This window comes from Doryrhamphus excisus, chromosome 20 (genome assembly GCF_030265055.1).
Source record: "Doryrhamphus excisus isolate RoL2022-K1 chromosome 20, RoL_Dexc_1.0, whole genome shotgun sequence".
NCBI lineage: Eukaryota > Metazoa > Chordata > Actinopteri > Syngnathiformes > Syngnathidae > Doryrhamphus > Doryrhamphus excisus.
The window spans coordinates 905,829-922,489 of record NC_080485.1 but is presented as its reverse complement, the minus strand read 5'-3'; the positions used below and the strand labels follow the sequence as shown (position 1 = coordinate 922,489).

Genomic DNA, 16,661 nt, shown 5'->3' with positions numbered 1-16,661 from the left:
CTGAGAGGTGTCCTGGCTGGTCCACCGGTCATCTGGGGTCATCAAGGCACCAAAAGAAACTTTTGTCCTCTTTTTTTTTTTTTTACTTCAACTCATTGGAAAGTGTTAAATGAATCAAAGATGCTTACATATTGTGTCTTTAATGGCGTGATGCAATAGCGAGATGCGTTTAGACACAAGGAGGACATCCCTCCCTTTCGTTTTAGCTCGTGCTAACAAACCAAACTTGCCAAATAAGGTCTTTGCTTGGAATGAATAACAAAGGAAGCGCTTTAGCGCACGTTGATATGTAATACATAACAGATCTCTCGTACATCTCTGCCATATTTCCCTATGATTTATGAGCCACGTCTGCTCTACGTGAACAACTACACACACCTTCAATGGCAGACAAGCAATAAAAATCCATCCAGAGTCATGCGGTGTATGCCCCCCGCCGCCACCCTGCAAATACACCCACTGGACCAGACGAGCGAGAGGGGGGGACGGGAGGGGGGGCTGGGGTGTACGGTGTCCTTCCTTTTTCGTAATGTTTTTTCAGGCATACTGGAGTCTTGGCGGTGTGTCATTGTTGAGCCACTTTAAAATAGAGCAGGGAATTTGCAGGCGGCTTAGTGGCAAACTGCGGGCCACACGTGATCGAATTAGAGCGCCGTCACTCCACTCCATTATGGCCCCCGCTTGGATATTTTCCATCAGCAAGTCAGTCCAGAGTCCTGTTACGCTATTTTGTCTTCTTTCCGTCTTAAATGTAATGTGGCGCAGCTGCGTGGATTCCGGAATGGACAGGAAAACGCTAACCATGGGGAAGAATGCCTGGCGTGGAATGTCGTGCATCGTTAGGATTTTTACTTTCATTATTATCATGCTTCCATTTTAAATGCTGAGAAAAGATTGGCTGCAGCTCATCTTCTTGTAGTTGACGTCGTGTTATGCTAGTTGGAGCCGACAGCGCCTCTGCTGGTTGCAGCCAAGTACTGCACCCGATTGTTATTCCACTCAATCAAAACATTCCCAATCAATCAGTCAATCGATTATTTGTGTTTCCCGATTACAGAAACACAATAAAGCACATTGAGGGAAATTTAAAGTCGTCTTTAAGTTCCCTCCCATATTTATTTATTCATTCAAGTTCAGGATATGTATTTATTTACATTTATTAAAACCATAAATACCATTTTTGCTATTTTAAATATGTTCATATACTCAACTATTAGGCCTAAATATAAAATAACTCAGCAAAACTATTCCAAATAACCGTATAGGAATAATCAGTAATATGTTATAATCATCATTTTATTATATATTTTCATCCATTATTCCTGCCAATAATATTTTTTCTTACATAATTTTTTACTTTTTAAAATCACAATACCAATAATAATAATTATGTATGTTATTATAATTATTATTAATTATAATATAATAATATAATATATTTCATATCATCGTAGAATCATAACATGTAAATAATATTATTACCATAATTATATTAAATGATAATAATAATAATAATAATAATAATAATATAAACTGACCACATAAAACCAGTACAGCTAATTATATATTAATAGTAAAATATGGAATAATAAATCACATGCTTTAACCACCAGGTTGTCGTGGGGCGTTACCAAATATGGTTCCTCGTGCTAGAGCTTCGTCTCTTAATAAATCTTGGACTGTACACGTCGATGATGGTGAATAAACACGAAGGGTAATTCCTGTTTTTATGAAGACTAACATAACATAAGCGTGTTAACGTAAGACGCACCTCGTTTCAGGTGGACATTGTTGAGCGGCGCGTTGGCGTGGTTGGCCCCGGGGGGCTTGGTGCAGGTCAGGCTACACGTGTGAAAATCTTGACTGTGAAGCGTGTGACGTCGCTGCATCATGGCCGCCGGGCCAAACCATGGCTTGCTTTTCGTGGCATTCACGCCCACTTTTCCTCCGTGGACTCCCGTGCTCCGTGTGCTGGTGGCTGACATTTGCATGAGCCTTCGCGGGGGAACAAAAAGCGTCCACGCTGGAGGATTGAGTGTTGCACCAAGGTTGCACTCACGAGTATTTTTCACCCTCCGCCGGGCTAAAAATAACGTGACAGCATTTTGGTATTTTAGCACCTGCATTATTAGAACGCCCTTCCTCTGCCGACTGGGCTGCCTTTTCTTAAATTATGGAAATAAAAGATTATTAAAAAGAATCTTCCAACACATTTTTTTTATTTTATGCTGAAAAAATGGGCCTGCCTTTTTTATCAGAGCTCAGGCAGGGGAATAGAAGGTCCCGTGACCCGAGATTTCACTTCACTTCCTGTTCTATGGTTATCATCACTTGTCAGAAAGCCAGAAAAGAACACTCTTTTGTTTGTCTTGTGTGGTTCAGCTTTTGGTGTCCAAACGAAACCTGACCTTGACTGTCAAGTTGAGAAGTCCAGGCTGCCTTGCTGAAAGGAACGCCGCGCTGCAGTAATGGAAGATGTGTCATGGTTAAATGTGGCTTGGAGGCCATCAAATGTAAAGATGCTCTTCATGCGTTCATGCGTTCATGCGCGTCGCTGCATCAACACTGACCACATCGTCTTCCTGCAGCAGCCCGCCTCCCTGTTGCTCAGCCTGAACTCCCCCGGCCCACACCCACCAACCCCCACGCCCCCCCAAGCCTCCTCTCCCACACGCTCCGTCTCACACACCTACCGTCTGCCCGCCAGGTCTCTGTTGCTAGGCGACAAGCAAGTGAGCGATGGACTGCTCTTATGAGAACGACGTTTGTCCGTCATGAGCTCGATGCCTGCGTGTCAGTCCTTTTTGATTCGTTTTTGACATGACTTCTTAGCGGCCCTTTAAACTTGGGAATTTAAGGGGAAGACCAAAACCTTCTTCTTTGTCTCCTGCTTTCAATCCAAATGTTTATGCTTTTTGGTTTCATGTGGGAAAAAAGGTAAAAAAAAAATGCTGATATGGTGAAAGCTATTTTTAAACAATTTAAATTGAGTTTAATTGGATGTTGTGGAGTAATATGAATACATGGGAAATTAACTATTAGCAAAAAAAGAATCAGATTTGGTGCTGAACCTCAGAGGCAGCAGCTGTACCATGACACCAGCGAGCAGTGGTAGAAATACCGCTCACTCATTTCTCTCTTCTCCCGCCTCGGGCTGCCTTGGCGCTCTCGGTGCTTCACACCAGCGCTGCGTTTGTTGCTTTAGCGCTTCGTAAATGACAGTACAGCTCGGCCGTCCATCACCGCTTCGCTTGATCATGGGGTTTCCTCAGTTTATTCATAAATGATGATCATAATTGCAGTTTTGTTGTTGAATATTGTTTGTTAAATTTTTTTTGCCTAAAATAATAATATTTCGAAGCATAAAAATGGCTAAATAAATTAACATACAAATTCAAGGCATTTGAAAACGCATTCAGAGATGTTGTGATGTAGTATTCTGGTCACTAGGTGTCAGTACTCTCAATATATCTCAAATATTTTGACTCTTATTTATGTCTTATACATCTTTTTATGTCTACTATATCGGGGAATACGAAAGTGAAGTTAACTATAGGGGTATTATTTCTTGTCCAGAGGGCTCTAATAATGTCCAAAGCCACCTTTAGGTTTTCTGTGTCGTAGCGACCAAAATATTCCGTGTATAAATCAGGAATCCTACTTAGCAGAAATCCACTTATCTTGTCTGGTGTGGAAGCGATGAACTGTGATAAGTCGTGTTGTCACAAGATCTTGTGAGATTAAAACGTGACCAGATTTGTCATTCAGAAAAGGCCTGGGACCAAATGAAAGAATGAATGACACAATAAATGTCTGCTTTCCTCGGGGAGGGTTCACTCTGTGCATTGCCTCAAGTCAGCTGGGATAGGCTCCAGCATTTCCCCGCCGCCCTAGTGAGGATAAGTGGCATTGAAGATGGATGGACTCTAATCCCCACCTCAAACACACCGAGATCTTGCTCGCTTCTTCACTCCGTTTAGATCCGTCCCCTCGGGGCCCCGTACCTTTTTATTTGGACAAATAAACATGATGGCCGCCGCTAAAAAGCACTTAGTCCGGTATGGATCAGCGGCAGGTATCAGCCATAGCAGGAGGCGTGAAGAAAGCGTAGTTCCAGGCAACCTTCTGGCAGGCTCCACCGTACACGCCGTTAAATAAAGCACGCCGATGCTAGCGGATTAGCGGGCTGGATTTTGTCACCAAAGAGGAGCTCATGATCAGGCGGTTCCGTTGCTGCAGCGGGCATAATGCATCCAGATGAGTGGATTACTAATGCTCGGTCTTAGCGGCAAGCCAGAAGGTTGGCCGTCTCGGCCGTGAAGCATTGTCCACCCCGCCCCCACGTCCATGTTGACTCGTCAAGATGGGCAGCATGCAAATACGCAGCCGGCCTGCGAGTACGTGGCTGTCATCCGCAAGGACAGTAAGCGATGATGTGGATGGCTTTGTTCTCGCCGCTAATCTCTGGCTCGTTCATGCACACGCACGCACGCACACGCACACACACACATGCACACACACATACACACACGCACACACACACACGCCTTGTTTTCTGCCTCCACAATACAATTGCATCAAATAAATCCCCGTCGCATGCAAAGAAAGACGTTTCGTCCTTGCGTCAACCCCGCTGACTTCACGCTGTCGGGCGGAACCGACTGGCCTTGTGATGCTGCCTGATGGTGATAGTATGAGCGTTAGAACCTATAGATTCTTACAACCTATAGAACCTTATAACCTATAGAACCTTAGAACCTACTATATAACCTTATAACCTATAGAACCTTATAACCTATAGAACCTTATAACCTATAGAACCTTATAACCTATAGAACCTTATAACCTATAGAACCTTAGAACCTACTATAGAACCTTATAACCTATAGAACCTTATAACCTATAGAACCTTATAACCTATAGAACCTATAGAACCTTAGAACATATAGAACCTTAGAACCTACTATAGAACCATATAACCTATATAACCTTATAACCTATATAGCCTATAGAACCTATAGAACCTTAGAAACGTAGAACCTATAGAACCTACTATAGAACCTTATGACCTATAGAACCTTAGAACCTATATAACCTATAGAACCTATAGAACCTTAGAACCTACTATAGAACCTTATGACCTATATAACCTTAGAACCTTAGAACCTACTATATGACCTTATAACCTATAGAACTTTATAACCTATAGAACCTAAGAACCTATTATATAACCTTATAACTTATAGAGCCTTAGAACCTATAGAACCTTAACCTTTATAACCTCATAACCTATATAACCTGATAACCTGTGTAACCTATAGAACCTATAGAACCTATAGAACCTTAGAACTTATAGAACCTATAGAACCTTTGAACCTATATAACCTCATAACCGATGTAACCTATATAACCTCCACTCCGCCACCCCTGGCTCAGGTGGAAGAGCGAGGTTGCTGGTTCGATCCTCTGTTGCTCATGGTGATGCATCTTCAGTAGGCAAATGTGCTAACGCTGTCAAAGGGCTTTGAGTAGTTCACCTCTGAGCAATTTTTTCACCTGGTGTTCCCCAAGGGTCTATCCCTGGCCCCATTTTTATTCTGCACATCCTGGCTTCAAACTCATTTGCTGAAAATGACTTTCAGTTATTCTGCTGTGTCGTGTTTACTCTGCACTGTTTACATAAAATTTGGACGGTTGGAAAAATGTTTTACAAAACAAATTAAGAGATTCAGGGTCAGAGCTAGCATCCTCACAGTTGAAGTAGCATACTTGGGTCTTGGCAAAATACCAACCCAGCCTAGTGACAATGGAGTACACTGGTTAAAAACACATTGTAGCATTACCAGCCACTGGTAGCCAATGCTAGCATTGTAGCATTACCAGCCACTGGTAGCCAATGCTAGCATTGTAGCATTACCAGCCACTGGTAGCCAACGCTAGCATTGTAGCATTACCAGCCACTGGTAGCCAATGCTAGCATTGTAGCATTACCAGCCACTGGTAGCCAATGCTAGCATTGTAGCATTACCAGCCACTGGTAGCCAATGCTAGCATTGTAGCATTACCAGCCGCTGGTAGCCAATGCTAGCATTGTAGCATTACCAGCCACTGGTAGCCAATGCTAGCATTGTAGCATTACCAGCCACTGGTAGCCAATGCTAGCAGTGTAGCATTACCAGCGTGTGGAACCCGACTCTATCCACTGTGTCATTTTCCCCTGTCAATAATAGACGCTTCCTTTGGTCATTTGGTCCAATTGACAGCCGGCCATGTTCGCCTTGAAGCAGCTCCTTAACAAGAGATGAAGCGAGGACGCCTCCAACCTCCCCGCCGGCTTTGTTTCCACTCGGCATCACACGTCGCCTTCATGCCGCCGCTTCGCCGCATGGTCCGGCGTTCCTTCAAAGGCGATGACCTTTGCTATAAATAAGGCCAGATTGGTTAGCTGCCGCCGCCGTGCCGCATTAAGATTCTCCGTGGGCCTCGGCAGGCACGCGCTGGCTGTCTGGTCCCGCTCGTCTTAATAGATCTCATTAGCTGAGGTCACCGTACTTCCTGTGCGGGGGTCACAGTTTGAGACGCTGAGCCGTCCCCGGTGGAGCGGGTTGATTGTCTTTATCGATGCCCGGTTTTCTTACTGCGGGGGGAAAACTTGCAAATTCTGCATGAAGGGAGCTGATTTGTTTTCCCCGGTGGGAGGCGGGAGATCCAAATGTAAAATGATGTAACGAGCCTGCAGTCACAAGATCCTTTGCACTCGCGTTCGTTAGCCTCTCAGCTGTTTTTAAACCAAGGACGGGTCTCTGAATCATTAGCCTTTTTTAAGCTCTCAAAAAGAACATTTAGAACATGACGCTCACCTGAAAAAAGCCCATAAAGACTTTGGTTTTTATTTGTACATCCAGGCTCTGCCACAACTTGTGACCACTAGAAAGACTCGGACTATCCGAAAAGAAGGAATTGATCAAATAGTCAACACAGCCTTCAATCAGTTTTTAACATGGGAAGGTTGTCTACGCTACTTTCATGTCACTGATAACAGTCATGATGATTGGACACCACGTGGTTTGTAGATCCCAGTACCTAATAAACTTCACCAGGTTTTATTCTCGTAGTCGTTCGGCCCCATAACTAAACCAGTGGGCCTTCAAGGGGCTTCCCACGCTAAATAACTCATGTGATTTCAAAAAGTACATATAATGCCATTTTGTTTCATTATGTTTTTAAAAATGAAGTCAGTTCTGGCCGGTTGATTTTGGTTCCAATGCAGATCCAGTAGCTCTGAAGTTGGTAACCATAACAAGATGGCGTTTGGATCATGTCGACCAGGATTGAAGTGCAAACGGAACGCTGGTTGTGTTCCAGTTCCAGATTCCTTTGTTTTGATCAACATTTCCACAATTTAAGCACCATGCTCACCAGTCCAATTCATGGCAGCAACTGAAAAAGAAACCAAAAACAATGGCGTTATAAAATCCACCTACTCTTCCCACCAATCAATCAACCAATCAATGAGTTGTATCTTCTTGAGCCTGACGCCATGATCAACGTGAGAGCTTTATTGCGTCAGGAGAAGATAAAGTTAATGAGACCTGCCTCTCAAACCGAGAGCTCCTAATCTCCTCCCTCGCTCCTCGTCAAGCTTCTCGTCTCAGCTGCCCCGAGTGGAGCGGGAAAAAAAGAGGAGCACGAGCCAGGAAGGGAAAGTTCCGAGTGGATAGGTGAGGATGAAGAAGTAAGAGACGGCAGCTGAGGAAGAGGATGAAGGATACAACAATGGGAAGATTGGCCAAACATTTTGAAATACATGTGATTATTATCATAACTATTATTAATACACGATTATTATTATTCATATTGCGTCCACTGGGGGGCAGTAAGGACACAATACAAAGATAAGACATTAGCTTACATGACATTACCTTAACACTGCATGAAGTCCTACATCATGAAGGGGAAAAATCTCTCCTCCCATTCAGTGTGGAAGTGGTATGGAAGAAATAAATTTGAGGCTAACTGGTTAGCTTGCTAGCTAGGGGCTGACAGTGTTTTTTGGTTTTTACTTCGAACAAGTTTGAATGATATCTGGATGATGGGAATTTGTGTATCATTGATTCATAAACTTTTCCAATTAAAACCAAAACTAGAACAACTTAATAATTTTTCTAGACCTTCTTAGCCTAGTAGACCACAGCAGGTAGTCAGGTTAGCACTTGCAGTAGTAGTACTAGTAAGACCATGCTGAAGTACAAAGACATTGTTGCCAGATTGTTTCCTCCATGGCGTCAATTCGAGCAGAGGCCAGTATTTCAGGGCGGCGTCGTGCTCGCATCGCAGTGTAGACGCTCTCAGTTTTTACTCAATTAGCGTCCAATTAGACCAGCGACCGCGCCTGTGCTAAGTGTCAAAAACAAAGCAAGACATTTAACCTTCCGCGTGAAGAGACGCTAAGTGAAAGCCGGCGTTGCCTTCCTTCCAGCGGGTGGCCGCGGCTGCTGCCTTCGCTAAACTTGGCTTTTATTAGTCAATTAGGCAATTAGTCAATTAGTCAATTAGGGCCAACGCTACAACCTGATTTGCTAACATGGCCTGTTCCGTTGACGCTAACATGTTAGGGTCCGTTTGAGCGTGACAAAAGCGGCGTTTAGGCGGGAAGCTCATTACCGAGCAACGTGAGGAAGAAAGTGTGCTTGTTTTTTTTTGGGGGGGGGGTGGATGGTAAATCCACTGAAGGCCAAGGAAGCATAGAAGAAGACCTTTTCACAATAAAAGCTGCTATTTTTAGTGGGCAGCCATGAGACCGCAAGTCGTCCATCCAAGGAAGCATAAGGACGGTAGAATGGAAGGCGTCGCCCGTCGGTAGCAACGCTAGCTAACGGCTGCTGACTTACAATGGCAACAATACCACGGAAAACTTTATGCGATTTATACGGAGACAAAAGTCACTGACGCATCTTTCCACCTTAAACGTTTGGAATCCTTCCTTCTACAAACCGAAGAAAATATCGACACATGATTCATTTACACATTTAGGACAATAAATCAATCATAAAGCATGTGATATTGTTCATATTGCGATAATACAATACACTATATATATATGTGTGTGTTTATGGCTTATTATTTGGCCAATTTATATTCATTCTAATTGTATTAACATTTTATTACACTTTATTTATGAATGTAATATAATGATGATATGTTACGTCATGTTAATGTTAATTATATTTTTGTATTTGTATTGAAATAATGCCATGTTATGTTATTTCATGATATTTTGTTACTGTTATTTTTTCCACGTCTCCTTTTATCTTCAGATGATTAAAACTTGGAATTGTTTCTGTAGAAAGAATGTATTGTTTCGTTGACGCTACCATGTTCGGGTCCGTCTGAGAACGAAGTACTTCAGAACACGCCATCGATGACTTACCGTGTTTTCGCCATGTTTGACTCGTAAGGCACCAACGGCGACCAGAAGCGGCGCAGGTTTCTGGAACATTCCTTGGTTGTGCGAGCTTGACGGGTGTAAAATGATTGATGGAGTTCCGTTCTTCCATTTGGCTTCACGCTTTGGAGGTCCATCTTCTCAGGCCACCGTTGCGTCCTGATTCATAGGTGGGCTAAGTGATGCTGACATAGATGTAATAGGAATCAATCATACACGCACACGCGGGTACATACATACATCGCACACGGACACGCCGCGCTCCACAAAATTGTGCGGCGACCTTGAATGTGGATGAAAGTGTTGTTGTGTTGAAGCAATCATGGAAAACGGAGTCAACCTTGAAGGTGTTGCTGATGCACAGATGGAGGTTAGCGCTCGCTGTCAGATGGAACATTGGGTTCTGGAATGGCCATCATTTTACGAATGATAATAGAAAGTTATTCTCTTGAAGAGATAATGGGCCGACGTCTGGAGGCTGCATGAGAATCCTTCACACGTGGCCAATTATGCTGAAGGAGTTATTAAGTGGAGAGATCTCAAGCTTTTCTTTTCATTGGAGGATCCATTTGCATGGAAAATAAGAACCGAGACGAGTTCATGTGGCTTCCTGTACATGTCGGCTGATGCCTGAGCCAGGCTGTGCTGGACACGGACAATGGAGATAGTCACGGACGTAGTCAGGATGGCCGAGCGGTCTAAGGCGCTGCGTTCAGGTCGCAGTCTCCCCTGGAGGCGTGGGTTCGAATCCCACTTCTGACAATAACCTTTTCTCCAATTTCGTTGTACATCTTGTATAATGACAATAAAGGCCATTCCAGATGACTATTCCACTTCGACGTCCGTTGGAATTCTTCCCGTGTTGATTCGTTGGTCGCATTTTGCGTCGCTGAAGCGCTCGTTTCTACTTTTGACGTCTACAGACTGATGGCAACGCCATCCATCACGTAAAAGCTTCTGAAAATGGAATTTATCAAGAAAAATATGTAGCAATTTAGCAAGAATGTCTTGTGTTTCTGTCTTGTGTGTACGTTTGGTCCAGGAGGAGACTGAGGGCAATGAGAAAGTGGAGACTGTGGGCTGTCATAGTTAGGTTAGGTGCTAGAATAGTCAACGGAAAGTGGAAATAGCAGCATTGATAAGCTAGCTGTTGGAAAAGCTAGCTAAGATAGAAACATCGTTGGCTTTCCGGAACGGATCAATTGGATTTACTTACGGGAAAATCTCATTCAGTTAACGTTTCAGAGTCGGATCTCCTGAAGGAATGGATGACGCTAACCAAGGTTCCGCTGTAACGAAAACCCTGATCCTCATTCCGGGACATTTTATATTTTTACAAATTCAAATTTGAGATGTTTTCTTATCCGTCCAGAAATGCCGTCCCCGATCTTCTGATCTGTGGTGAACTTTTCCGGAAGGCTTTTTTCGTATTTGCTGAGGCTTCCTGGAATTAAAGTCAGCCTGATGAATCGGCCTTCTTCTAAGCTTCTAATCCGACACAAAATGAGTTGGACTGGAGACACACGACGTTCCATCCACGTTCCACCATCTTTATTATTTGTTTCTTTCCATACGCTCCTTCTTCTTGCTCTTATTTGTTTACCTTGATCTGTTTTGCTTGACGTGGTCTAATATCATCTTGGCTTGGCGTTCATTTAAAGCCTCCCGGGCCATTTTCCATTGACATTAAAATGATGAAATTGAAAGATGTTATGGATGACAAGCACTGACCTTTTTAATCCCCCACAATTCATAGCTGGCTCTATTTATAGCGCGGACCAGTGGAGCTTGAAAGATTGTATCAATGGGAGAAGAGGAGCAGCGCCTGCTCTAATTCAAGCGGCCGTACATTCAAGCTTTTTCTTTCACAGCCGCTTCCGTTGGCAAGGAAGTCATGTTAATGTGTCTTGTGTTGGAGCGCCGGGTCATAAAAGAAGATACGTCTCAGACGTCCTGGCTGGAAGGCTTTATAGGCATTAAGCTGCCGGCTCATTGTTTCTGTCCACTAGCACGGGGGGGGGGGGGGGACGTCACCAGTGGGACAAAAGTGTACTTAGTGTCCCGCCATTGTGAGGAATACCTTCCTGTCCCGCCCCCTGATGAGCACAAACTATTCTGCTTGGCTTCTAGCGTGGATGTCGTTTATTTACTTTTCATTTACTTAGCGACATCCGTAAAACGTCCCATGGGACTTTGGGCCCAAGGGATGAAAACATCACAAGGCATCACAAGACGGGGAAGTCGGATGGTACACCTATGGTGGTACGCCTAGGGTGGTACACCTACGGTGGTACACCTACGGTGGTACACTTACGGTGGTACACTTAGGATGGTACGCCTAGGATGGTATACCTACGATGGTATACCTACGATGGTATACCTACGATGGTACACCGACGATGGTACACCGACGATGGTACACTTAGGATGGTACACCTTCGGTGGTACACCTTCAATGGTATGCCTACGGTGGTACTCCGACGGTGGTACTCCAACGGTGGTACTCCAACGGTGGTACACCGACGATGGTACACCGACGATGGTACACCGACGATGGTACACCGACGATGGTACACCGACGATGGTACACTTAGGATGATATACCTTCAGTGGTACACTTAGGATGGTACACTTCCAATGGTACACCTACGGTGGTACACTTACGGTGGTACACTTAGGATGGTACACCTAGGATGGTATACCTACGATGGTATACCTACGATGGTACACCGACGATGGTACACTTAGGATGGTACACCTTCGGTGGTACACTTAGGATGGTACACCTTCAATGGTATGCCTACGGTGGTACTCCGACGGTGGTACTCCGACGGTGGTACACCGACGGTGGTACACCGACGGTGGTACACCGACGATGGTACACCGACGATGGTACACCGACGATGGTACACTTAGGATGATATACCTTCAGTGGTACACTTAGGATGGTACACTTCCAATGGTACACCTAGGATGGTACGCCTAGGATGGTATGCCTACGGTGGTACACCTACGATGGTCCTCCGACGGTGGTACATCGACGGTGGTATACCGACGATGGTACACTTAGGATGGTACACCTTCAATGGTACACCTTCAATGGTACACCTAGGATGGTACACTTAGGATGGTACACTTAGGATGGAAACTTAGGATGCTACACTTAGGATGGTACACCTTCAATGGTACACCTAGGATGGTACACCTAGGATGGTACACTTGGGATGGTACACCTTCGCAGCTCAGCTGAGCAGGTGCATACGTAGGATTGGAGCGGTCCAAGATACTTGTAGGTACTCCAGGTAAAGCACCACTAGTGTGAGTCCTGTGGTTCTGGCGGCCCCCATGTGTCGGTATTCCTGGCCTTGGAATGGGCCTTCCATGTTCCGAAAGCACGGCCATGAGCCAGCAACTTAACTCTTTCAATACCAAAGACGTATTTAGACCTTTTTCTAAACCCAAGCAGATCCCGGCATCTTGTTATTCTGCGGTTGCTAAGAGACCGCATGGACTTTGTGGGATTGTAGTATTACTGAAAAGAGGACGTACTATTATTACACCGACTCGCGCCATCGGACATTCCAACTCTGGTTCTGATAAAACTGCTGCCATGGTGACATGCCAGGGTGACATGTCGGGGGCGCCGACGCTAACAAGCTAAACTCCTTGGCCGGTCTGTGGTTTTAGCGTTACGTACACAAACAGGAATAACACCCGCATGGGAATGATGAGGGTCAGCGTTCCGCACGAGCGCTCGTGAGCCCGACACGGGGCTCCCTGTTCCGGGCCCCTCGTCCCTCCACGCCACGCGTGACCCAGTGTCGGCTCGTAACCCGGGGACACTGGGTAACTGTACCGCCGTTAAAATAGCAAACAGGGCGAACAGAGCGGCGGCTTCGCTCGTTTCTCGTCTCCCCCGGGTGAGGCTATAAATAGACCTCGCACCGGAATAGCGTTTTCCCCAGCGATGCAAACGAAAGCCGGAGGAACAGCTGCGCTAAAGCCGAGTCCTGTCGGATCAGCACGGTCACACGGGCGGGCGGCGGCCTTTCTCACCTTTGCTCCGCGTCGGTCACTCGCTCTCGGAGGCTAAATTTACTCGTGAGGTTCTTCTCGTTGCTTTATTGCCATCCTTGCGTTTGGCCTTTGTCGCTTTCCGCCGCCGCTGCTTTGATTCCTGCCGAGCGGCCTGTCGCCCGATGTCGTCATTTGCGTCATCGAGGGTGTCAGCCTCGCTCTGCGCTGCTGCCATTCCCGGCGTGGGACGCTCCGTCCTTCTCTTTGACCCCGTCCTGTAGACTTCCTGCTGTCGGTTCCCATTTTGTCTCCCTCGCTGTGTCATGTTTTAGACCCCCCCCCCCCCCTTCATTATTACCCAGCCTCCCTTGTGTGCGCCGCTAATTGGTGCAATCCTAATATTAACTGTGTTCTCGTTACGGGGACGCCTCTTGAAGGAGAAAGATGAACTAAATACGCTTTTAAAAATAGGACCTCTAAATGGAGCCCCCCCCACCCACCCCCGCCCCCACCCCCAACACCAACTTAGCTTCTATGTTCACTTTGTCCATAGAGTTGATCCGGAAGCTAATTTATGATTCAACCCTTGATTTTAATTTTTTTTTTCAATATTAATAGGATTAGGGGCGGCACGGTGGTCTAGGGGTTAGCGCACAGACCTCACAGCTAGGAGACCAGGGTTCAATCCCACCCTCGGGCATCTCTGTGTGGAGTTTGCATGTTCTCCCCGTGCATGCGTGGGTTTTCTCCGGGTACTCCGGTTTCCTCCCACATTCCAAAAACATGCTAGGTTAATTAGCCACTCCAAATTGTCCATAGGTATGAATGTGAGTGTGAATGGTTGTTTGTCTATATGTGCCCTGTGATTGGCTGGCCACCAGTCCAGGGTGTACCCCGCCTCTCGCCCGAAGACAGCTGGGATAGGCTCCAGCACCCCCGCGACCCTCGTGAGGAGAAAGCGGTAGAAAATGAATGAATGAATGAATGAATTAATAGGATTAGGGTTAGGTAGGGGTGTCCAAACTTTTTCACCAAGGGTCGCACACAGTCGAAGTATGCGGGGGCCACCTTTACGTTTTCTAAAGCAGCCCCCCCAGCCAAGAGGAAGGAAGATACAAAGTGTTGTGTTAGACTGAAACACTTTCTTTCTTGTAATATTAAGACATAATATGAAATATTAAATATATGCTGTTTTTCTCTCATAATATTATGGCTTTATTATGGCTTTTATTATTATTATTTCTTGTAAAGGTTCTGGTCTTTTTTCTGTTTGTTCCTATTTTTGTTCTTTGTTCTTAATGGTATTTTTAGAATGTAGCAAGAGCCAATAAAAAGGCCCCCAGCTGCACTTTGGCCACGCCCTGGTTATGAAAATGTGATAATACAGAAAATATACAGCTTAGTTTTCACCTTAATAAAAAAATAAAAATAAAAAAAGTCGGAGGATGCACGACAAAAAACGTAAGCAGCCATAGAATGTGTTGGACATGACAAAGTTCCCCCAACCAGGAAGTAGCCTGCTCCAAACAAACATGGCGCCATCGCCTCCCTTCCATCCCTGCTTTTCTTCGTCCTCCACAACCTGCCACCATGCAACCTCAGCGGCCGTCACTCACTGCGTTTGACATCACAGGTGTGTATATTTAGCCGGCAGATGGATTCTCCCACGGCCCCCCCTTCCCCCCTCCCCCGGATCAGGCCCCACCGTGGTTCCCACTCAAATGAAGTAGAACCAACGTCTTGTTTGCTTTGTCTTCTCTGATCTGTCCAACCTTCACTTTGTGACATCATGCATTATTCACTTTCATGCCCGCCCCCGCCCCCTCCGCTCCATTGGCACGCCTGAACGCATCACTGCCGCCAACAAATGCGTCGTCCTAGAATCCCGTGTTCAGGTGTGCACCAAACACACCACGGGCGCTTTTGGATGGGGGGGGGGCTCAGGCAGCCCAAATGTCACTTTGGCTCACTGGATCGCCTCAATAATACTAAGCTGCTTTATTATCACTGTTTTTAGCTGGGGGGGGCAACACACATACATATGCTAATGATATGTGATATATATTTCATATCTGCTTTTTCATACAGTGAAAAACTCAACTTGGCTCTTTTTATCCAAATATTTCTACTTTCTTCACAAGTCATCTTCAAACATGTTCTTCTTGTAATATTATGACTTTATGACCACAATATGCTGACTTTTTAATAATGATAACTATAATAATAATAACTTTTAATGGCCGTTTGCCTCCCTTGGTTGTTTTAAACAAAGAAAAAAAAACAAAACAACAACAGCAAAAACATCAGCCATAATTTTACAAGAATACAGTTAAATCAAACAACTTGTTAATTTTATGAGAATAATGTCTATTGCGAGCATAAAATGTATCGTTTTAGTAGGTTAAATCTGAAATATTATGGGAAACAAAGTTGTAATATTTGGAAAATTACTTTCAGGAAAAGTTATCATGTAACGAGACTAGAGTCTTAATTACAAGAAGAAAATTTACAAGAAGAAATTTGGAAAAATATGTTAGAAAAACGGCAGAAATGGAAAAACCTCTGATTTCACAGAAATATGAACATATTAATATTGAGATAATATCAGCACGTTCAGAGGAAAACTATTGGATTGTAACAAAAACTCAAAATATTATCAGGAAAAGTAGTCTTTTTAGTAGCATAGACTTGAAATAGTAAAGACAAAATATGTTATTAAATATGTTTTTTAATAAACAAATTAGGGAGGGGAAAAAGTTAGAAATTTTATGGGAATGATCGGAATAATACGTCTTTTCACCTCCAGGAACAAGAAACCTTGATCACGTCTTAGCGTATGCCTTGTAGCTTTCCCAAATATCCTGGCCCTCGCCGGGAAGAGTTTGGACACGGCGGGTGTCGACGGCCGCGTGGATTCACGCCACCATGATGATGCAAGTGTGGGTCGCATCATTTACATGTCGTAAAACCAAAACCTCCCAACGTGGCCTTGCAGCCTCCACTGTACCAAACGATGAAGATGGAATCTTGCGGTTATGATAAAGTCACAGTCGGACCTTCTCTGCAGCGTACGGCGTTGCCAGGCTCATCGCCAGGCTCGTTGCCAGGCTCATCGCCAGGCTGCGGAGGCTGCAGTTGCTGTAATTAAAAGCGACAGCGCAGGTTGGTGTTTGGTCAGTGAGACGAGGCACCAGAGCTT

The 16,661-nt window shown here is 44.9% G+C and overlaps 1 protein-coding gene and 1 non-coding gene across 38 annotated transcripts in view; both read left to right on the top strand.

Moving 5' to 3' along the window:
* The window catches only part of LOC131108012 (calcium-activated potassium channel subunit alpha-1a), a 156,862-nt gene that overhangs the window by 19,489 nt on the left and 120,712 nt on the right, over window positions 1-16,661 (top strand). The window lies entirely within an intron of this gene.
* Window positions 10,125-10,207, top strand: trnal-cag (transfer RNA leucine (anticodon CAG)). Its single transcript has one exon. It is a non-coding gene; the product is annotated as a tRNA-Leu (tRNA).